We start from the raw sequence: 24,270 nt of genomic DNA on the forward strand, positions 1-24,270 counted from the left end.
CCGTGGACCCCAGGCTGGGAACCACTGGTCTAGTCAAAGAAGAAGGTCTTTAAATGCTCTTTTCAGATTAAATTTTATTTACAACATATAGCACAAATTAGTGTATATATACGCAACTTAAATGATTCGTTTAACATTTGTCTAACATATTTTTGCCAATCAAGGTCAACATGAAACATTCATTCAAATACGAACAATTCCGAACAAAATTTTGCATGGTTAGCACAACACTATATTACTTTATATTTTGGTATATATTTCTCAAAATACACGGAAGTTTGAATTAACCCACAAATTGCGACTGGAACAATAATTGAATACCTATAAGCAGAATGACCGATTTAGATAATCGTAAATATTAGGCCGAGGGAATTACAACGAGACCTAAATATCTAAATGTAGGTTGAATGAAACATCAAGTAGTTTTATAACGTCATAATGTAAGACTGGTTTGCGAGGTTAATGTGAAAATTTTAGAGACATCCAGACATCGAAACCAGTTGATAAAATTAATACCAGGAATGAAATCAGGTAGAAGCTGAAAAACATTTTTACACAAGATTAATTCTCTAGTTTAATTTGTTGTTTAGATTTCTCTGATATTTGAAAACGGTCATGGAGTTCGATTATTGTACTGATTTCCGACCCTATATAAAAAAAGTTGTGAAAAAATAAAACATCAATATCGATACTCGTATTGTACATTACTAAATTTTTTTTGACAGTTGTAACCAATTAAACGAAGTTTTTCCCACCTTTTCGCTACATTTATACTATCTTTTAAAACGACATAAGCGCATTATACATTAAATTAAAAGTATATTAATAATATCTCGTTCAAGACCTACAGTCCTACACTAATGAAAGATTTGATATTCTTGGTATCGTGTAACAAAAAAGGAAACATTGTTTTTATATCTATATTGAAAGTTACCGTCGCTTAGAATTAATTTTGCCTTCCTGTCAGTATCTCGCAAACGTCCGGCGCGGATTCGCCGTTGCAGAGCTAAATTCTTACATTTTCGCAGTAGTCTCCCGAATGATTAGGTAAACACTTGCATTCCGTTGTCTTATCTGTTGATTGAACGCAGGATCCGTATAGGCAATGATCTCGGCCTTCAAGACATGGCTGTATTGAATTACCTTCCCACGACTTTGGACAGCAAAATACTGTACCTGGAAGCTCTGTAAAACATAACGCCTTGTCTAGTAATCGACGTATACATTCTGAAAACTTCCATTATGTTATGGCGTAAACTAACACTCTGGTATGGAGTGAATTTACACTTTGCAATGGACTAAACTTACATTTTGTTATGGAATGAATTTACTCTTTATACTGAAGTAAACTTGCATTTTATTATGGAGTGTATTTACACTCCCTTATGGAGTAAACTTACACTTTATTATGGAGCAAAGTTACCCTTCGTTATGGAGTAAACGTACACTTTGTTATCGAGTCAATTAAACTTCGTTATGGAGTGAACTTAACCTTTGTTATGAAGTGAATTTACACTTCGTTATCGAGTAAACTTATACACTTTGTTATGGAGTTAACTTACAACAAAATTATTCCTAAGTAAAATCTACTTAGGTTCAAACACGGCATGTTCTCGTTAAATGAGTTTGGCCAGCTTGTCGACAGCGCGCAGCTTACCATTGTTACCGTCTTCACCGAAATATCCTAGTTTGCATTCGCAGTCGTAATTGCTCCAGGCGTCTTGTAGGCATATCATGTTTCCGTTATCGTCGGTTTTGGTCCCAGTCGCGTTGCACTGCGGTCGCACGCACGGAACTATGTCAAAATAAAGGGTATAAAGCAAACAATTTTAGTTCAAACGGTGTCTGACTTTGATTTAAGCTTTTCTCTAGTTCTAAATGAATCCATGTTGTCGTGTAAAGCAGACTTTCATTTTGTATCTACGTATTACCTCTGAAGATACCGACACTGTTGGCAATCAAGAATACGAATTTTGTATTATGTTTGAACTGAAAGGTAAAAAGTCAAATGAAGTTATTTTTTTATTTTAAACAAATTTTAATAGTATCTAGACATGGGGCTTTTACGCGCCTTAACTACAATATTTTAAATATTAATCGAAAACAGATTCTCTGGTGAGTGTAATTCTTAACCAACATTTCGGCAACTCATGCAAGTCGCCTTCGTAAGCAGGTTACCGTTGGTTACGAATTAAAATTACTGGAATGAATGTTTTTGATTAATATTACTATGCCTGGTAGTAACAGTTGACTAACAATAGCAAAAGTTGTTTTATTATTTTAAATTTCATAACGCAATCCTGTTTCGAATTGCCTCTAATTCTTGGCGACCCCTAAAAAATCTAAGTCACTAAATTTACAATTCAACTCACGTGCCACCTGTGCCCACATTGCCATCTGCAACACAAAACAAGAATTCGTTGAAGTCCATTTTCGGTAGCCGCTCAAGTTAAAACTAAACGAATAACATGTTTCTGAAATCACAAAACCTCACCACTTTATAGCCGTCCATTGGCCAGATTTCGCGAACTTCTTCCTTTGTACAACTTTCTTCTATGCATTCGGACACGAAATCGGCCTCGGCTATACCTCTCTTTGTGCGCGAAAGAAACTCAGACGCGTTAACGCTTGCTGAGAAAAACGTCTAAAAGTGTCCACAAAATTAATAAGTTAAATTGAAAACACTAAATTTGAATGCGTTCACGCTAAAAAGGAAATACATTTCAACTAAATATGATTCAATTTGAAAAGATGAAACCCATTCACACAATTATTCAGTTGTTGGAAGTTTGCGCTTGTGTCAGCATAACACATGTAACACAAATTGCTCCAATTGTACACTTCTAGAACACAGGATTAAATATTTGTTAAAGAGTGAGACCAAAAGTCCTCAGTTAATCATTAACGCACGATATTAATAATAGCGCCGTCGGTTTTCACGACAAACGCGAAAAAAAGATGAAAAGAAAAATCTTGAAAAGATGAACTCACAAGGCGGTTATGTTTGTTTGGTACCGGTATTATAAAAATTCATTTCATAAAAAAACACCAAATATTTACTACCGTGTTTGTTTGCTTCAATTTGAGTACTGATAACAAAGATGACACACACGATTGACAAAAAACTGTTCATGATGATTAGCCTAAATTGACCTATTAAAACAAGAAAACACGGGTGTGATTGCATTGAAAAACCGGTGCTCAATAAAATTCGTAATCACTTTAAAGTCAACCTCAACAAAAAAAAGTTTGAACCTATAAGCCCAATTAACATATTAAACATAACTTTTAAAGATGAAGGCCGAATATGTTACAGTATAGAGGCTGCTGGCTGCTCTGTTTAATTTTTTTTTTACTTTTTGCAATAATAGTACGGTACAAGCGTTATAAACCGCCTTTTGTATAACAACTTTAATTGGCGTACATCATTGTGCTATACTGTAGGCTACATATTTAGAAAGTTCGGCAGCAACGAAAAGCACTTCTACGAAATACTTATAACAGGGTCGACGGGTAGCAATTAGAAACGGTTGTTTAGCAATTAGACGAAAATTATTCATTCTCTTCTTCTACATCACTATACGATTCCTCGAGTATAAGTCGTAAGAGTTCATCTACGTTGGAATTGGTTTCAGCTTCTTCGTCACAAGATGGTACTTCATCTTCGGAATTAGACGGAGCTAAAAAAGGATTAAAAGTGGCAGAAGTTCTGCTACGGTCATCTCCATCTTTTGCTGTATAGTGGCAAAAAATGGGGCGTAAAATGGCAATTTTTTACGCCCTTCGGTAAGCAAAACAACCTGCCCGCGATCAAATTTTACCGCGCTCGCCATATCTTTTCGCACAAAATCCAATTCTTCCTTAGCGCGCAGAATTAAACAATAGGTGGCAACAATTTGATGGTTTTTCGCCAAATTATTGCCTTGGCGAAAACCGTTCCAAATTTGTGATTCCGGATTCAACACGTCGCTTTACGCAATCAAATTATTATATCGTTTTGACGGAATTTGTTGAAGCTGGTTGTATTGCTCCAGCTTTTTTTTATTGAGGCTACAACCCTTCTGATATTTCGAAAAACTCTGTCACAGATGGCCTGACCGCCTAGAAATAAAAGATTTATCATTAGTAGCTGGTTACTTAGCTGTTAGAATATATAGTTTTAATAAGTTAAATAACTACTCTTACATGGGTACTTTTTTATTAATGTTGATAGAAAACACCGTTCAACATTTTCCTTTTGCACTTTGCAAAGAAAGTTTTTTCTTGCTTTGTCGGCAGCAATAATCAATTCAGTAAGCCCAGGTGAATTCTTTATGTCCGGCCGTTTTATTCCTTCCCTTTTTTGCCTGAACTGCAGTTGCCTATCCAGGCTTAAAATAGGAACACAAGAGTAAAATTACGTCTGTAATGTAAAGTAAATTTGGTCGTTCCATACCGTGTTATTTGGGAAGCAATCTCACTGCACTCTTTGAATTCATTTTCCAACATGATTAGTTTGCTTCTAATTAGAAAAATAAACACACGTCATAAATATTGTTGTTGAATATATATTTTTTCAAAGCGTATTAGTAAAAATTGAGCAAAGGAGAATATAATACTTCAATCATAGGCCATGAAACCTTAACTCGTGGCTTTTAATTTGAGGGACGTGCGACAAAGTATGTTGCTGTGACGTGAGCAGGGGGGTCGTTAAAGTGTATTGAAAGGGGTCACAACCATACGATTGATTAAAATAATATAATTTGTAATACTAAAACAATAAAATGTTTAAATAAAATTGAAAATATAATAACTATACTTTTATACTATGAATGTTAGGTTTAAACAGATTTACAGGCTGAATGGTAGTTTTTAGATATTTTCCAGCAATCATATTACAGTTATACAAATGTTTTTTTAACCTTTTGGACTGAAGCTCATGAAGTTTCAGAATATAACTTTCATGCTTATTTATGCTGTATTGAACTAATTCATTAGGAGTTGCCATCTCCACTTCAAGTAAGTTTTGAAGTTTTGCTTGAGTTAGATGACCTAAAAATAGTACCAAATTAAGATAAAAAGAGATAAGCATCTTTAATGTGTAATACAACCAGGGTACAACTGCATCATTTGGTTGAGTTGGGATTCTGCATTTTCCAGTGTTGCCTTGGATTTTAAAAACTTTGATTTTAAATGATCACCTAAAGTACAGTAAATTAAAGGTGGAACAGCTGTACTATAAAAATAATGGTAATACCCAGTTTTATTTTCAGCTTTTGTCCATAATGGATCAAGCCATCAGACAACAAGTCATGGCGATGTTCTGGCTTCATTTCTTTGCATATTTTACTAAAAGGCCGTAGAAAGGACCACAGTCGTTCCACAGTTTCACCTTCTGTTAACCCAAAACCATCCTTTTGGCGTGGATTGTATTGCATCTAGTATTATATATAAATGCATTAACTTTTTACATAGAAAATACAAAAACTGCCCTCCCCCCACCCTAACAAAATTTACGGTGAAATTGAACAAATTTTTTACTGACTTGACATGACATATTATGGCCATAACCATGAAATATTGGCACAGCAAATTGACATCTGGAAACAATGTCCGTGTTTTTCTTCTGAGCAGGTAACTGAATAAAAAATAAACAAGTCAGGTAAAGTAGATCTTTGTAAAACCAATAAAATTTAATTTTTTTTTATATTACCATTAAATGTCGGTTCAGTTGACATGCAATATCATAAAATATTTTCAAATCTTTGTTTTTGTTTTGCTCCAAAAGTTTTTTCAAGATAAACACAGGATAACCAAGGCTAGAAATAAAAATGGTTTGGCGTTATTTGTTTCAATTTAATATTGCATAGCTCGCAAGAAGGTAAATGCTAAAATACCGTTCACCATGCTTCATGTTTACAAATATTTTGGGAAACTCATGCCTACAGCATGCCCCAAATACACCTTTAACATCAAGTTTTTTCAATTTATTTCTTGATCGTATTGCAGATCCAGCCTAAAAATCACTGCAGTGCTGTAAAAAATATGTTTTTATCTATAAAATTAAATTGAAAAAATAAATAAATAAAAAGTCTACCACATAGTTTATCTGATTCTATTGTATCAGAATACGGATTAATGAAAGACATTGCCTCTGTTTAGTTAACAAAAAAACAATTTTTGTGGTGTGGCGAATAACTAGCGTCCCCAGCTTTTTGTCTTCTTACCAAACCAACATTTCCGTCCAAACAAAACATGTTTTCGCATGACGGGTCCTTCAAGGCAGGAAAACGATTTAATTCAAAAAAATAAGACTGTTTTTAAAAAAATAATTACATTTTAAACCTAAAAGAATGGTTGAACGTTTATGCTACAAAAATCAGCTTTTCCTATTATTTTTTTGTGATAAAACTCAAAGGTGGAAGTATACTTACACCCTTGCAAGTAGGACAAAATGTGCCATCATCAAATAATTTTAGTTTATTTGGAAGTCCATGCTGGAGTTCATAAACATGGTGACGGTAGGACTCCACAACTTCGCTGAGCAACTTATTTGAAAGTTGTTTAGTCTAAAAAAAATAAATAAAATCGGCCTTCTTTGCAAGGTATCAAAACATTAGTTCACTTACCTTTCCAATATTGCGAGGGATGAACTGAAATCGCAAATTTAAGGCATTACAAAATCCTTCAGTTGAAACCTGTTGATCTAAACTAAATACACAAAGCCACTCCATCAGTTCTAGACTGATTGCCAGCCTTGGTGTGACTGGTGAACAAGACCACAGTAGATGCCGATAAAGTGTTTCGCATTCAGTCTCACACCCACAGTATTCAACAGTAATGTTGTGTTCATATCCTGTGAGAAACAAACATTGTTACGACAACATTATAACAAAGATACACCAAAGAATAACTGAACCTTTCGAGTCAATAACTATTATATTCTTTCTGTATTTTCTGCTGCACTTTTCGGAATGCTCATTATTTCTTTGCAAAAGTCTGATTTCTTCTTCAAATTTAACAAATTTATCTCCCTGTAAATTATAAAAGTTACTCTGTACTCTAACGCTAAGTTTAATATTTGCTCTATTTTTCATTATTTGTTTTGGTAATATTTGTTTGCTATAAAATTGCTTTTTTTGTAAATCAATGTATTTATATAAAACACATCAAAGTGTAAAAGCTAAACACCTTCCAAATATCTGGCTTGTGATAAAAAATATTTTTATGCGATGTCTGCCAGCATGGTTTGCAATATATTGTGTTGCTTCCGCAGTCAGTACATCTTATGATATCCTCGTACACTTTATCCTTGCAAACACTGCACTGGTTGCTTTGCAAAGAATATGACTGGATGCCAACCATAATTAATTTTCTTTCTACAGCTCGCCACCTCTCACTTAATTTTTCCCTAACCTCCTTGTACAATGGTTTGGTAGCAGGGGTGGAAACCAATGATGTTTGTTTCAAACATCCTGGATCTATAACTGATAAAGAGGGTTTTTCCAAACACTTAAAGGCTTCTAAAAACAAACCTTTGGAAGACCCTTTTTTCCCTTGAACTTTCACTTTAAAAAGGCCTCCAATTTTTTTTTCTGAAAAGATTTAATTTAACAGTTATCCATATAAAAATTATATACTTTATTGTGAGAAATAAAAAAACAAATTTACTAATTGAACAAGAATAAATTAATTGATATACTTACTTTGGCAGGCATGCTGATTAGTTAGCGCAGACTATTAACAAGACAAAACTTGATTAAGAAATCTTGTTTTAAAACTAAAATTTTCACAGAAACTAGAGGAGAAAAGGCATAAAAAGATAAATAAATATACAGAAAATGTGGAATTGTACTCAAGATATCTTGCTATGGAATATTTACCCTATATAATCGGGCATTAAATTAGTAGTTTAGTTTAACTAACATAAGCAATATCATAAATAAAGTCACAATATAACTTTCCAGTTGTTACATTTAGTCCAGTTCTTTTGAGGTATCTGTAACTCAACATAAGAACAGTGTTACTTCAGTCGACTTTAAAAGTTGCATAAGATATTACACTAAACTAGTTATGTTTTTGTATTAGTTTTCCTTTGAGTAATAAATCCATATAGGCTTTAATGAATATAAACAAATGTCATGGTATAATAAAAATACAATAAAGGGTCATATGCCAGAGTTGCTGTTCAAAGAGTATGGCAAATCTTGCCAGTGAACGACTAAAAAAAATTGGGTGACAGGGCGCATCAAAGGTTGAAAGTCCGTCCCTTTGTAATGTATGTCTAAATCTGGGCCCATGTTTAATATTTGAAGGTGAAGGTTTGATCTATTGAAAAATCCTGGTGCTAAACTTGCCATACTTAAGTTCATGACTTGTATATGAATTGAAAAAGTTAAGAATGCAAAAATGTTAAAAAGTAAGGTCAGTTAAGGTAGTGAAACATGAAATTTAAATTTATGGGGCTCTATTCGCTACAACTTCGCAAACTTATGCAGCAGCTATTTTTTATCAACTTGAGATCACTACAACACTTTTACAGCTAATAATATTCATGAGTTTTTATTAGTTTGGTTGTATGCCTTTAGACCACCGGGGCATTCCATGTCAAATCATCAAGCCCTTGTAACCACCCATCTCAGATTTTCATGATATTTATGTTGTGCAAAATATAGCTCGAAAAAATGGGTTTGCACAAAAAATTTTGAAAAAATACCAATCGTTTAGTAAGTTATGGTATTTTGAAATTTGGCCACTAGAGGGGGTTTTCGAACACCCCCAAAATGGAAATGTACATTTAAACGCTGCAATTTAAGTAAATATGGAAGTAAAAGTATGTTTCCTACCATTTTGGGGGCCAAGGAATCCATTTTTGGAGTCAAAATTGCATTTGGATAAAGTTTAGAGGGCTTAAGGGGCACTTGAAAAGAAAAAAATGTTTATGTTCCAAGCAAAATGGTGAAAGACTGCAAATATTTAGAAACCCTATTTTTTATTTGTTTAACCTTTATAGCAAGATCTGTCAAATAAGCTTAAAATGAATCTTTAGACTTATTGGAAAAAGGTTTTATAGCCAAAATGGAACTCATACTATTTTAGTTACAATTCCCCTAATAAATGTATTCATTATCTGCGCTTTTGTACAAGCTTTGTATATATTTTGTATGATTTTTTAGAAAGGATTAACAGAATACAGCTCTTCAGGAGACACTAAGATGACTTGCAGGAAATTTGTTTGAGCAATATGATTCAGCTGAACAAAATATTTCTTCTAAAACTATTATATTGTCCAACATTGTTAGAGCTGTTCAATCCTTAAGACTAACCACCGTTTTTGTCCTAGATTTTTATTTACTTTATTGAGACTATCTGTCTATTGCTTAAATGTTTTTTTAAAATTGTTACTTGGTTACTTGCTGCAGCCTATATACTGATTTGTGAACAATCGAAGATGGAACCTGCTTCATTGATTTGCTGCATCTGAAAAGCTACCAGGGATGACTGTCACAAGTTAACATACACTAAGTTTAAGTCACTGTTGCACATTTTGGACATTGATGAAGAAAAAGGGAAGTGATTTTGTGGAGAGCTGGGTTAAGAGGAAAAAAGAACTCTGCTAGGCCTGTATGTAAGCATCACCATGGGATGTTTTACGAGTGTTTTAAAAGAAAAACAGCGAAGTGCTGCAACCCATATTCATTGCATAAGGGGAAAAGAAAAGCGAAGGGCACTGTTAAGATTGATTTGATTCTTGCTAAAAATATGCCTGGAATTCATGTCCCACATCCACATGCTATTAGCAGCTTTTAAGCTTTAAGCGACACCTGTAGTTCTGGTTGCGTTAAGTTCTAAAAATTCATCTTCACTGTTTTTTGGTGTCACAGTTACGGAAGTAAAAACACATTAAATAACAGTTTAAATGCAACTGGTGTTTCCTTTTAAACACATAGCTTGCCAAAATACGCAAGACTAAGTAATGCGAAAATAAAACTTCATGCAACCAAACATAGCTTGCAAAGTTTGCTTGCTAATGTTCTTTGAATAGATGCTTGTGATTGACAACACTATTTCTCAGCATGAAAAACAAATGCTGTTTGAAGGAGAAACTATCCACAGTGACATATCACGAAAGAATACAGGTGCTAACATTAACCCTACAATCTTGGTAAATATAAAAAGCTAAAGATATTTTGGTGTACCTGAATATTTGATACGTTTCGGAGATGAATTCAATTGAAACTAAGAAACAAGTATAAACATTTTATAAAAATGAGGTACAGCAGACAAAACGCAATTTTTAAACTTTAGCAACTAGAAGAACTACAGGTGTCACTTAAAAGCTGCTTGTAGCATGTGGAACAGAATTTCCATGCCGGTTTTGTTTTTAAATTCTTCCTTTCCATATTTTAGCAAGAATTTTTTTTTCTTTTAAAACACTCGTAAATCATTACACGGTGAACCTTACACACAGTCTTAGCAGAGTTCTTATTTCCTCTTAACCCAGCTCTCCACAAAATCACTTCACTTTTTCTTTATCAATATCCAAAATGTTCAACAGTGACTTAGACTTAGTGTATGTTAACTTGTGACAGTCATCCCTGGTAGCTTTTCCGATGCAGCAAATCACTGAAGCAGGTTTCATCTCTAATTGTTAACAAATCAGTATATAGGCTGCAGCAGGTAACCAAGTAACAATTTGAAAAAAACATTTAAGCAATAGACAGATAGTATTAATGAAGTAAGTAAAAATCTAGCACAAAAACGGTGGTTAGTCTTAAGGATTGAACAGCTCTAACAATGTGGGACAAAATAATAGTTTTAGAAGAAATATTTTGTTCAGCTGAATCATATTGTTCAAACAAATTTCCTACAAGTCATCTTAGTGCCTCCTGAAGAGCCATATTCTGTTAATCCTTTCTAAACAATCATACAAAATATATACAAAGAGCTTTCATAAGTACAAAAGTGCAGATAATGAATACATTTATTAGGGGAATTGTAACCAAAATAGTATGAGTTCTATTTTGGCTATAAAACCTTTTTCCAATAAGTCTAAAGATTCTTTTTAAGCTTATTTGACAGATCTTGCTATAAATGATAAACGCACATAAAATAATAGGGTTTCTAAATATTTGCAGTCTTTCACCATTTCGCTCGGAACATAAACATTTTTTTTTCTTTTCAAGTGCCCCTTAAGGCCTCTAAACTTTATCCAAATGCAAATTTGACTCCAAAAATGGATTCCTTGACCCCACAAATAGTAGGAAACATACTTTTACTTCCATATTTACTTAAATTGCAGCGTTTAAATGTACATTTTTATTTTGGGGGTGTCCGAAAACCCCCTCTAGTGGCCAAATTTCAAAGTCCCATAACTTTCTAACGGATTGGAATTTTTTCGAATTTTTTCTTGCAAACTTATTTTTTTGAGCTATATTTTGCACAACATAAATATCATGAAAATCTGAGACGGGTGGTTACAAAATTTCAATTTTTGTGATGATTTGATATGGAATACCCCCACCATGAACAGAAGGAAGTAACATATTTTCAGACCTTAAGATTTTGATGACACAAATTTGACAATTACACTAAAATGTGATTCAAAGAATGTGCGATGCACAGATATCTGACATACATCACCAACTTTCCAGATGTGCAGACATATTTTGGCATAATTAAAGTTTGAAATCCTACGGCAACACAACCTTTTCTGAAGTGTGCAATTTAGTTATTGAGGTGTGCACACAAATTGCTTTATAAATATTTGGTATGCATCTGCCACAGAATGCAAACTAGATGCAATATGCACCATAACAATAGCCAATTGTTAGAGTTAAATTTAACACCAAGATATTGGCTTCAATTTATAATGTTTGAAACATGTATACTACCTAGGACTTACTTTACATCATAATGATGACCAAATTTTACAAAATAAGTTGCAAAACAAAGGTGTTCTTATCTAATTTAATATTCCTTGGCATATATTTTGCTAACTAATCTTTGTATATGGCCGTATTTGTCTAATTCTAAATAGAGGAATCAGGTGGCACTGTATAAAGACAAATTGTATATCATTTTGACCTGATAAAGCACGGTTGTGCGAAAGCTTGTTGAGAATCAATTTGACCTGATGAAGCACGGTTGTGCGAAAGCTTGTCCAGAGTCAAATACAATTTGTCTTTATACAGTACCACCTGATTCCTCTATATGCTAACTAAGTTTATTATAATGAAGTAAATTAGTTACAACTAATATTTTCTAGCATTGTAAGTGTAAATAATATTGTCTTTTAACTAATAAAACTTCGGAATGAAAGTCAATAGCCAGAAACAGCATTATTAGCTTTAGCAACAATAAAAATATTGGCGCTTGACTGTTTGGGTGGGGGCCACTGTGGAAAGTATGGCAAGTGCACCCAGAAAAAAATCTAAAATGCTCCCTAAACATGTAAAACGTTTGTGCACCCTATTATGTTTGCAGTGCAATGTATACAATACAGAGTGCATGAGAAAATCATAACGTGGAAGTCTGAAAATTTAAAAGCAGACCAGAGATGTACTTTTTTCGTGCTGGTCTAAAGTCCTACCACAACGCACATTATTTTGGTTAGGGTTAAAAATAAATATAAGAATACTTGACCCACCCACACCCAAACACTAACTCTCGCCGCCCCTAACCCTAATATTGTGCGTTGATTTAAAATGTGGTAGGATTCTAGACCAGCGCCGTTTTTTACCTTTGTTGCACCCAGTCACCCGAATTTTTTCGGCATTGTACCCGCGTGTTCTGTTATACTTTCCAGGCTGGGGTAAGGGTGGTTCAAGTATTATTATTAATAGTATTGCTTAACCTATACCCAAACCCGCACCCTAACCCAAATAATGTTCGCTAATAAGGCAAGCTTTAGCAACAATAAAAGCTTTTAACCTTCTATTTACTGGGTAAAATTATAAACATCGCATTAACTTGGTACAGCTATAAACATTTCTGCATTTCTAATATCCAAAACTGTACAAGATAAAAAATTCTGTAGTCTGCATCGCTTGGCAACGTTTCGTTATGCATGATTAGTCTGCGCATTCGCTGTTCGCCTGTATCCTGTTCTTATACGGTCCGCTTAAAGCGTCCAATTTCTAACACATGTTCTAACACAGACGCTTCAAAGCCCGGAATTATCCTAATACGAACGCTACAAGCGTTGAAAACAAATCGAATCGGGTGAATTTACAGTTTACTGCCTTATCAGTTTCGAAATTTGGTACTGCGCATGCGCACACGTCGCACTCGGGTAGTTTTACCTGGTCTTACTCGGTCCCGATTCCGACTCAGCAGCCCTGCTGTGATCTGACATCTAATTTACGTATCTTTTTCGAAATATACTTTGATCCTTTTAAGCCGATACTTAGAAGTGTTAACTATCAGTTTCGTTTTTGTTGGTTTCTCAGTCGCACAAAAACATACCTGCTTACTTTTAATCTAGAACAGTGGTTCTCAACCTTTTTACGGACCGGTGGCCTTCAAAAATTAAAACGAGCCAAAAATGTAATTATGACAAAAGTATGCAACTCTAAAGCAAAGAACGAAAACTTCATTGTAATGATAAATTTCCTGCTGTCTTTTTGATATCATACCTGTTTTACGTGGTTCTATTGAAGTTTATCACATACAACTGGTCCTAAAGTTTAACGAGTTGTAGCCTACTTATAAACAGTTGGGCACAACATTTGTAGCATTGTACGTACGATAAAGTCCAAAGTAGACCATTACCTCCATGTTACCTCACGTCACAATGCAGCAAACTACGGAACTCGCAAAGTTCTAAATTTGATGGACAAGCCGCCTTCAACATCTTGCTTTTTGCAATTGAGATATAAATTTGTAATATATTTGGCGAACCAGCAGGAAAGTCGACGCGGACCGGTGGTTGAGAACCACTTATATAAAATGCCCTGCTTTAACGCGGTAAACGTTAACCCAAATTTGGGGCATTGTGACGTAATAGGAACAGTTAGTGGCAAACAACAAGTATCACGCCCACAAAAATAATATTAAATACAACAATAATATTAGATACAACAGAAGATTCTTATTTGTAACACGAACTGGCAATACCATTTAGTTAACGCTAGTGTTAGTGATGTAATAATAATGATAATTGTGTGGAAGTCATGTAATAGCTGCACTTTCTTAAGGTGATATAACGTGTGCGTTAAATCAATTGGCGTGTCATGCAATATCATCATGCCAGGGTTTGCCGACCCCCGTCTAGTTACGCTATGGTTTATTCGTTTTACGGTTTATATTAAGTTGTACTTTCTCTTGATTTGTTTCTTCAAGCAAAACAGATATGGAGCGAAAATATTCTAGCCTTTCCTATGACTATACAGATGCAAAATAAATTTTGATGGATTTTTAATATACACATCCCAAAACTATTCCTTGCCTTGTTTCTGCAAGCAAAAACAGATATGTGCCGAAAATTTTTGTGTTAACCTACGACGTAGATGTAAATATTTTTTCCACAAAAGAACGCTAATTGTCTTAACACCCTCAAAACTATTTGAGGCGCAAATAAAAACATCCGTTTTTTAAATACGATCAATGAATATGGTATAAACCAGGGTTTCTCAACCATGGCCCTCGCCCCCCCAACCCCCCTCCCACCGGGGAGGCAACGGAGCGGTCATTGGGGGGACACGGGCATAACTCTCTAGCTAGGTATGGCAAAACCAAAGTGCCACTATTTTTAAAATTTACCAGAGTTTGTGTTTTTTTTATTATGACTGTAAACTTTCCTTGTAACGTTTTGTAACACATTTTTCCGACACCTGCTTTGACTCGTCAGTAGGGGTATTTAAAGTGGTATATTGGATTATTATGTGGCCCGAAAAAAAAAATTTTTTTTTGGACACATGTTGTTTTTGTCCGAATTATTACGTGGCCCGAAAAAAAAAATTTTTTTTTGGACACATGTTGTTTTTATCCGAATTATTTTTTTTTTTTTTTTTTTTTTTTTTTTTTTTTTTTTTTTTTTCAGTCAATTATTTATGGCTCACTTTTGACAAGGAAAAAAACATAGTTGGAACATGAAATTTTCACAACTGTTAAATACCCTCCCAAAGTTGTTTATAATATAAAAAAAAATTGCTTAGGTTCTAAGGGGTGGTTTTTAGGGGGGTAAAACTGTCATTTTTTGTTAATTTTGGTTTTCGGCACTTTTCAGAGATGAAAAAATTAAAAAAAAATCTGATATATTTATGGATGATGGATACATGACATATACAATGCTAAGTAACAAAATTTTAAACATTAGCCCTGAACTGTTTATCCGGGGGGTCAAAATGCACAACACTTTAGGAAATTTCAATGATATATTTACACTAGAAGGAAATGACATAAACATCTGAAAATTTCACAAATGTTAGAGAACCATTTAAAGCTGATGTTAAAATAAACATTTTACCTCTTGAAAATAGGGGAGTATTTTAGGGGGGCAAAATTAAAATTCGGCCATTTTTGTGTTTAGAGGTATCTTAAAAACTAAAGAAAACATTGTTAAATAGTTTTAAATTATAAAGACAAATTAAAAGTTGCTTCACAGCAAAATTTTGAACTTCAATTTAAAATAATTAACCTATGAGGGAAAATAACTAAACAAACATATAAAAATTAAAGTGATTTCATTCATAGCATCAAAACTGGAAACAGAGTGGTGTACAATGCCTGGCAGATTTTTTCATTTAAACTTGCGGCGGTAAAATATGTTGTTTTGTAAAAGCAATAAGTTAATTTACTAAGAAAAGCCTCTTTTTAAAAGGCAAGTCGCACGCGCTTAGTTTAACTGAGACAAGCCACTTCGCACAATGAATGTTGCACGCGCTGGACAAAAAAGCACAGCAGGGAGCTAGCCTCTTCGCGGCCAGGATAAAGCAAGCGATATGAACGGATTCTGTATCGAAGGTTTTCTGCCGCTAGATTGGAGTTGATAGCTGTAAATAACTAAATCGAATACATCACACTATTGACTTTTGTCCCCAATTAGAGGCGTATAGGGGTGCAGGAAAAAATTTTCAAATATTTTTTAATTATAAAGACAATTAATAGGTTTGCTTCGCCGCAAATTTTGACTTTTAACTCAAAGTAATTAACTTTTGGTGGCAAAAAAATAGAAATTGATGTAAATTTTATTAATAGAATAAAAATCCCTTGATAAATGGGTAAACTTTGCAAAGAAAAATATATTACAATGCATGCACAACAGGACATTATTAAAAAAAAATTAGAATGCACAACTGGACGTTAATATATTTCATAAGCAACAGTTATCCAATGGTCACCACCCAGTTCATCAGAGAAGCTAGCTCGCCGTGTAGTATTAATAATCGCGACGCGTTTGATTGGTAAGTTGTTTTTCAAATCATCTCGAATTGCGATTTCGGCCTGTATAATTGAATAAGGTCCAGATATCCAATCGACTCCTTTGTTGGATCGGTTCAGTTTATGCAAAATCAATAATATTTCCTCATCGGTCAATTCCTGCCCCAACTGTGAATTGATTTCTAACCAGTCGTTGTACGTTGGTATGAGATTGTCAGCTGTTAACAATGGTAGGATATCACCATAACACCAGTCATGTGATTCGTGCATAAACATTGCTGCCCTAGCTGCAATATATCCGCATGCGTTCGCCGATTGTAAATATTGATGAATGGTGCATTCCACTTCAAAACCTTGTTTGAGCAGGAGGTTCTTTAACTGATTAGTAACTAAATTCCCTGCCCAAAGATCTACAATTCTTGCAATTCCACCTGAAGGTTGATATGGTGAAGTTTTAACAGATGTAGTGTCTGTTGGGCACAGCTTTGAATATTTATTATACGGTATTCTATTTAGTAAAATATCACATTATTACGTTTCTCAATAATTGGTTGAGCTACGACATTCGTATTACTTGAACCTAAAATATACATTAAAAATGATAGGTTGGCGTTTGAATATTCATAATTTGCCAGTCTATTTAGTGAAATATTACATAACTTACGTTTCTCAATACCTGGTTGGGCTGCGGCCTTCAGGGCACTTTCATTCATGGAACCTATAATATACATTACAAATTTACACATTTATAAATTTGTACTTTAACAATAAATTCTGCTTGATGTAAACATGCTATCGTCAAAAACATTTACCCTAGGGTCAAAAAACAATTATACCTTTCTGCATACAGTTTTCCTCGCAAACTGTCAGATATACTGGATCATGATAACTGTAGAAAGAGGATAATACCCCACTGTGTAACCCTTCAACGTTGTAGGTGTAAATGTGATCAAGCAAGCTGCCATTCGTTGTTGTTGGTCCGTTTATGCGTTGCTTGAATCCATAATCAATAAATGATTTATATAATTGACGTGAATCTGATCTATGCAAAAGATTTTCATTGAAGTCGCCCAAAACTAATATTTTCGTTGAAGTTGTGTCCATCTGAAAAAGCAAATTTTGCGGGAGTTGCTTGTTGGTGAGGCTAATTGGAGTCCCTGGACAATAAACAGCACAAACAATGTAAGAGTTAACCCTAATACAAACCACTTCCATATCTGGGTCCATTACTGTGAACAAAACATTGGACAAAAGACAGTCTTTCACGTACATAGTTACTCCGCCGCCTCTGGTCGGCCTTGATACCGAATGCTGTCGATAGCCTAACAACGATTCTTGCTTTTCGCAAGGCATCCATGTTTCTGTCAAACATATTATATCACACGCAAAAAAATTGCTATTTGTAAATGCCTCGAAGTGTTTTACAAGTGATTGGGTGTTGTGATGGACCACCTTTAAATGCTTACCTTTATCATCACTGAAAGGGTTTTTAATATCTAGAACAGGCATGCGTGATATTCCATCACAGGTTTCACTGCTTGTGTAAATGGATGAAGGTTGGAAATGTTTTATGTACAAACCGCCAATGTTTGTTACTCTACTGAGCGCCACATAACCCATGCCTTCACGAAATATGTTTCTCATGTCTACAACAATTTCACTTACCGTACCCCCTTGGATTTTATGTACAGTACAAGCCCATGCCAATTTGAGGGGAAATTGGTGCCGAACAAAGGTTTTAGTGCCTTTTGTAATTGGATGGGTTGCAAAGGGCTCAATTCGTACGACATCAGATGCTACCCCCGTTAGTCTGCGTTTTCGCAGTAACCCAACTTTTATGTTATCAAATTTAACACCAACATATTTTGGCAAGCCTAATTCGTTCTTCGATTTAGAAATGTCAGTTACTTCGCCCATGACGCCGTTAACAAGACCATCTTCAATGTCAATGTTACACACTACCATAACACGAGCGCCAACAGCAAGACTTAAACTGTTTAAAAGTGGTGGCTTTTCATTTTTGTAAAATTTAACGGGCTGCTTGCTCTTGTAGTGTTGGCCTTTGTTATTTTTTACAATGTCTACAGCTGTTATTGTAATAGCTGGTTGATCTAACCTCTCCAACATTTTCTGATTGTGGAAATCAACACTTGCGTTTCTGCTGAAAACATGAAGGCAATGTTTTGGGAATGTTGGATGGTGTGCTATCAACCGTTGCTCTAAAATACACTGGTCATCAGTAGACAACCTATCGTCTTTTTGTTTAATGCGCAATCTGTTTAAAAGCTGAGCAAACGGTTGGTCATCCTTTTGCCTCATGATTTCAGTCAACTCAATCATAGAAAACTCAGACCATAAATCAGGGGCCAATGTTGCAGCATCTAAAATAAGGAGTGATTTGCCAAACACTGGGGGAATTTGATGGAAGTCACCAACGGCGATGATGGTTAGTCCACCAAATGTCGCGTCCGGATTCGATGGTCTCAATATTTGATTAAGACGTTGGCTTACAAACATCATCAAATTTTTATCAACCATGGATATCTGCAAATAAAAGTATGTATGTCAATATACAAACCCACAAAAATGGTATGTTGATGTTATTAAACACACCTAATTAGCAACATTTAATTACGATTTTCTTTGTTTTTTTTTTTTTCAGTAGAAAAATACCTCATCAATGATCATAATTTGCAGTGACGACAATTTGCTTCTCAATGTTGTTAACATGTTTTCTCCCAGGCTTCGGTACTGTGGACCGTACCTGACGATCTTCAATGCCGAATGTATTGTGGTTCCACCTAGGTTTAAATCATATAATATATATATAAATCACTAATTTCAACGATTTAAAACAAATTAGAACATAAACGATGTAGAGGGGCTTTAACAAACCTATATTGAATGCTGCAGTTCCTGTGAAGGCAGACAAAAGAACAGTAATTTTCTCTGTCGAGTCCGAAGTATCTTCAAGCAACAGATTACATTCGTGGTAAATACACCTAATGAGTTGACTTTTTCCAGAACCTGTGCAAGTGTTGTCTATTTTATCTGATGTATTTTTGTCTAGAACATTTCTAAAAATATGTGCCAGCCAAGTGGTCTATTTATTTAGATAACCAGCTTACCGTATTTGATATTTCATTAACTATTTACTTTACTATTGGCTTTTTTACCTAGAACAATCTAAAAATACAAACAAAAATTATAAAAATGGATTACGAAATTATAAATGGATTACGAACAAACCTGCTCCACCAGTAATAAATAGCTTCAACGGCTTTGGAGAGTGTCCATGACGTTTTTGCATTGCCCAGGATCTCACAAATTCGAATATTTCTCTTTGTTTCTTATTGAGATTTGACTTTAAAGTATACGCGTCATGGGAAGACAAAACATGTTTCGACGGTTGAATGGAAAATGCAGGAGATTCGCCATCTTGATTGAAGTCGTTTGCGGCATGAAGCTCGGGGATGTCGACCGCTTCCAGCTCCAGCTCTTCTGGATCAATCTCCTCAACCAACTTTGACTCTTCGTCCCGCTGCTCCTCACTAACCGGTGCCATTTGCGCCCAAGCATCTTCCAATGTTCCGTCGTCTGGCATGTCTTCCCAAACTTCCTCCACGTCTGCAATAAGGTTGTATTTTTTAATTTCTTCATGAATATAACTTAAGATGGCCATTTTGTGAAGACCAACTACTACATAACCAGTCTGGTAATAACTTTCAAAAGAATTAAAATCGCTCGGCAATGAAAGGCCACGGTGAGGAAGATAAAGGCGCAACAGATTTTCAAAGTACCGTTCCGCGTCTTTATCGCGCTGGAACTTTGGAAATCTGATTACTGCAGGAGTTTTTCTTTTTCTCACTGTGCCCTTATTGTTTTGGAGCTTAAACTTTTTTGCCTCCCAGTTTTCGTTGTTTTCTTCTATTAAGTCGGTTGATCCAATTGGGGTAAAATTAGCAGCGAAGAAAGCCAGGTTCATTTCTTCGAATTGGTTGGTTTTCGGTCGGCTCTCATAACGTTCGACGATGTTCGTCATCCAGATTTGAGAGCCGGGTTTATTTTGTAGGACCGAAATTGGGATACTCATCCTTAAATAAATCAAATCAAGAAATAATTAGAGTTTATTTAAATTAATATATCTTCAGTTTGACAATTTTTACCTTGTGCATTTGGGATCCGTAGGTACAAAGACCACAACGCGGGAAGATCGCTTTAGTTGCAAACCGATACCTCGATATACAGCTTCCATAATGCTCACTTCCCGGTGGTTCAAATATTTGTTTCCCAAAGTTCGAAGTTCCGAAATTGCATCAAGGTTTTCTTCCCTGGCTTCCTTCTGCGCATGTTTGATTAATTGCCCAAGCTCCCTCTCAGACTTAGTAATGTATGATACAATGTACATCACGCAGCTGAAAGGGTCCGTTATGTACTGAATATCCATATTGGCATTCCAAGCTCGGAGCAGCTGAGGGTTGTATGCGTTCACCCAACATTCGTCTGGTTTACGTTCCAAAATAACGGTTTCCTTTTTAGCCAAAACGTTCATGGCATCAACAAAATCGCAAAATGCGACGCCTGCCTTCTGTACAAGTATAAAGGAAAATTAGCATTTTTTAACAGTTTTCAACTATATCAACTTACCGATAATATATCATCAGAAGTTGCAAACTGCTTTTGCAAATTTAAACTTTCGTATGCATCCAAAGCATTGCGGACCGCCAACAAAACTTCCTTTGACTTCTGTATTTCGTTTTTCTCCGGTTTTTCAGCGGGTGGTGTGCAAATAAAGGTTTTTGAACTGACAGGACGAGGGAAGTTGAATCTAAACAAAATAAACCATTTACATTACATAACATTTCTGGATAAATTGTTCACTTACCTGCAAACTTTTCCACCCTTTCTGCAAGAAGCGGAATGTCGCTTGCTGTGCATTTGTAAGGATGTCACCATTTCGTGCAGCTCTGGGTCCTCTTCGCTGTCTGGAATTTGGCAGGTTATGTACTTGTTTATAAAGTTGCTGACAACCTCATTAGGCACAACTTTATGGTTTGGAGCACCTTCCACCCAAAGCAAACAATGTATATGGGGCCAACCTTAAAATAGATTAGTTTGGACCGAGCTAGGTATAACATGAAAAAAAAATTTAAAACGCTGTTTACCTCTCATTTGAAATTCCGTGCGATAGAAAAAATCCACAACTTTTCCGATAGGTTCTGATTGAGATTTTAGAATATTATTAAAAAAGTGCCTAAACCGTTGGTCGAACATCCTCGCTGCGGTCACTGGATTGCTTGCAATTAATTTACAATATGATTCCCAGTTCAAATCTTTAGGGACTTCTTTTCCTTGTTGCTTGCAAATAGCCTCTGCAAACTCTGGCCATCGACGATCTGCTGCAGAAAAACTAGCAAAAAAAGTTGGTATTCCTAGCTGTCTAATCATGGCGAACAGGTCACGCAAGGTTTTCTCCCAATAGGGAGGGCTTCCCCTTACGTTTTGGAGTGACCTGTAGGCCTCGTTTCGCAATGTAAGATTTTTAATAAATGACTCATTAAGTAACAATTCCCTCGTAATCGAGTTATCAGACCCCCCATGTTTTCGCATAGTGATTGAAACCGATGATGCTACCGCCAAAATCTCCTTTCCGCATTGTGCCCAGAAGACGTATTCCGGCGTGGAAGCAAACCGAGGGTCAGCAGACATCAGACGGTTATTAACGTAATGTCCGAATGTCAGTCTCGCGTTCCTATCTTCTGAAAATGTGTTGTTGCCATCTGGAAAAAGAGTGGGAAAGCACTCTCCCTCATTTTCTACTATTTTTGTCGGCCGATTGTGTTCGCCCGGCGCTAAACATAAAATTTGGTCGTCCGTGTCCAGCAAATGCTGAGCAGGATCGACCGGTTGCAAACACGTTACCAAGGGAGCTGTTGTTTGCGGAATATAATCTGAAAATTGAAACAAAGTTTACACGAGCATAGGGTAAGAAACATTACTAATAAATATGACAACATCAGTAACAAAAATTACCATTATTGTTTTCGGTCGTACCAATGTCTTGACAATCATCAATTTCAATATGATTATCACCTAAACAGAATTTAAACAAAAATGTTTTTTGAGAAACTTAATTTAGTAATCACCTAGCATTACGTACCTGAATCTGATAGAGGTGTTTCATTGTCATCAAACAGAAAATTATCAGATGAATTTCGATCTGTTTTTTCATAACATATTTCTATATCTGAAAAAAATCATATCATTGTTTGAAAACTTATTAAAATGCCTTAACAAAACAAATGACTTACCCGAATATTTTTTATTGTTTTGCTTAAGATATTCCACTGCCGATAGAACTTTCAGTGTTGATATCTTTTGGTAGAGGTGATGACCTTTGTATCCAATTTTTCTTTTCAACTTTACTTGAATGAATTCTTCGCCAAATGAACGAGGCAATATCGAAGATGTTTTATTTATGTCAGATTTTACGCAAATTACTGGCCCGTGTATTCCTTTTTGGGATCCTTTTGGTAGCGCTACAATCTTCATAAAAGGCAGGACTTTTGCTATTAAATGTCGTTCAAGTGTATTCATGTTTTGCAGGTGTGATGGAACGTCTTGCGGTTTTAAGTTATTGTTGTAATTGTGCGGCGGTACTTTACCCAGCTTAAGATGTCTACAGCATGTGTGGCAAATCCATTGGGCATCCACCCCGGATACAATTGAAGCCTTTACCACTGACTGTTGCTTGTATTTTAAAGGGTCGAATTTTTTGATTTGTCCTTTAAATAAAATTCGAAAACAAACACAGCAAATGTATTCCGGGTACAGCATGCAGTTAGCTCGAAATAGTTGCAGACTTGCCTCGAATTTTCGAAATGCTATTTTGCGCCGACGTGATTGTGTGATGCTGGATTTTTTAGCCCGTTCTTTAAACGTTGCGTTATTTCGATATAATCGTTTAACGCGATCTTTCGAGGCTGACATCATTTTACGACGTTGCAGAGGTTCATCGTGGTAAGCGTCAAGCGTTCGTTTCGATGAGGAGGCTATAAGGTTTTGGCGAAATTCAGGGTTTTCATGATACTCCGAAAGTACTCGTTTCGATGATGAGTCTATAAGGTTTTGGCGAAATTCAGGGTTTTCATGATACTCCGAAAGTACTCGTTTCGATGATGAGTCTATAAGGTTTTGGCGAAATTCAGGGTTTTCATGATACTCCGAAAGTACTCGTTTCGATGATGAGTCTATAAGGTTTTGGCGAAATTCAGGGTTTTCATGATACTCCGAAAGTACTCGTTTCGATGATGAGTCTATAAGGTTTTGGCGAAATTCAGGGTTTTCATGATACTCCGAAAGTACTCGTTTCGATGATAAGTCTATAAGGTTTTGGCGAAATTCAGGGTTTTCATGATACTCCGAAAGTACTCGTTTCGATGATGAGTCTATAAGGTTTTGGCGAAATTCAGGGTTTTCATGATACTCCGAAAGTACTCGTTTCGATGATGAGTCTATAAGGTTTTGGCGAAATTCAGGGTTTCCATGATACTCCGAAAGTACTCGTTTTGATGAGGAGTCTATAACGTTTTGGCGAAATTTAGGGTTTATATGATACTCCGATTGTACGCGTTTTGATGAGGACGCTATAATTTTTTATTTATTTTTTCTGTAGTATTTTGCGTTGGCAGTTTTCTTTTTCAGTTTTCGTATTACTTGTTTTTCTAACTGTAGTTGAGATAACGTTGTGATATCTTCTGTCGAAGGTTTAGGTTCTGCTAACTGAAAACAGAAAAAATGAGTAACTAACGAGAATAATATAATACGATTTTAAGACGGTGCCTACCTTGTTTTCCCTCGCGACGCGCATACGCAGCTTTTTCTCCGCGCGAAGTTTGGCAAGGTTTT

At 35.4% G+C, this 24,270-nt stretch overlaps 1 pseudogene; it reads right to left on the reverse strand.

The window, feature by feature from the left end:
• Positions 1 to 1,616: 1,616 nt before the first annotated feature.
• On the reverse strand, positions 1,617 to 6,007 carry LOC146163348 (uncharacterized; annotated as a pseudogene).
• Between the last annotated feature and the right edge of the window lie 18,263 nt (positions 6,008 to 24,270).

The sequence above is a fragment of the Ascidiella aspersa genome, chromosome 2 (genome assembly GCF_963924565.1).
Source record: "Ascidiella aspersa chromosome 2, kaAscAspe10.2, whole genome shotgun sequence".
NCBI lineage: Eukaryota > Metazoa > Chordata > Ascidiacea > Phlebobranchia > Ascidiidae > Ascidiella > Ascidiella aspersa.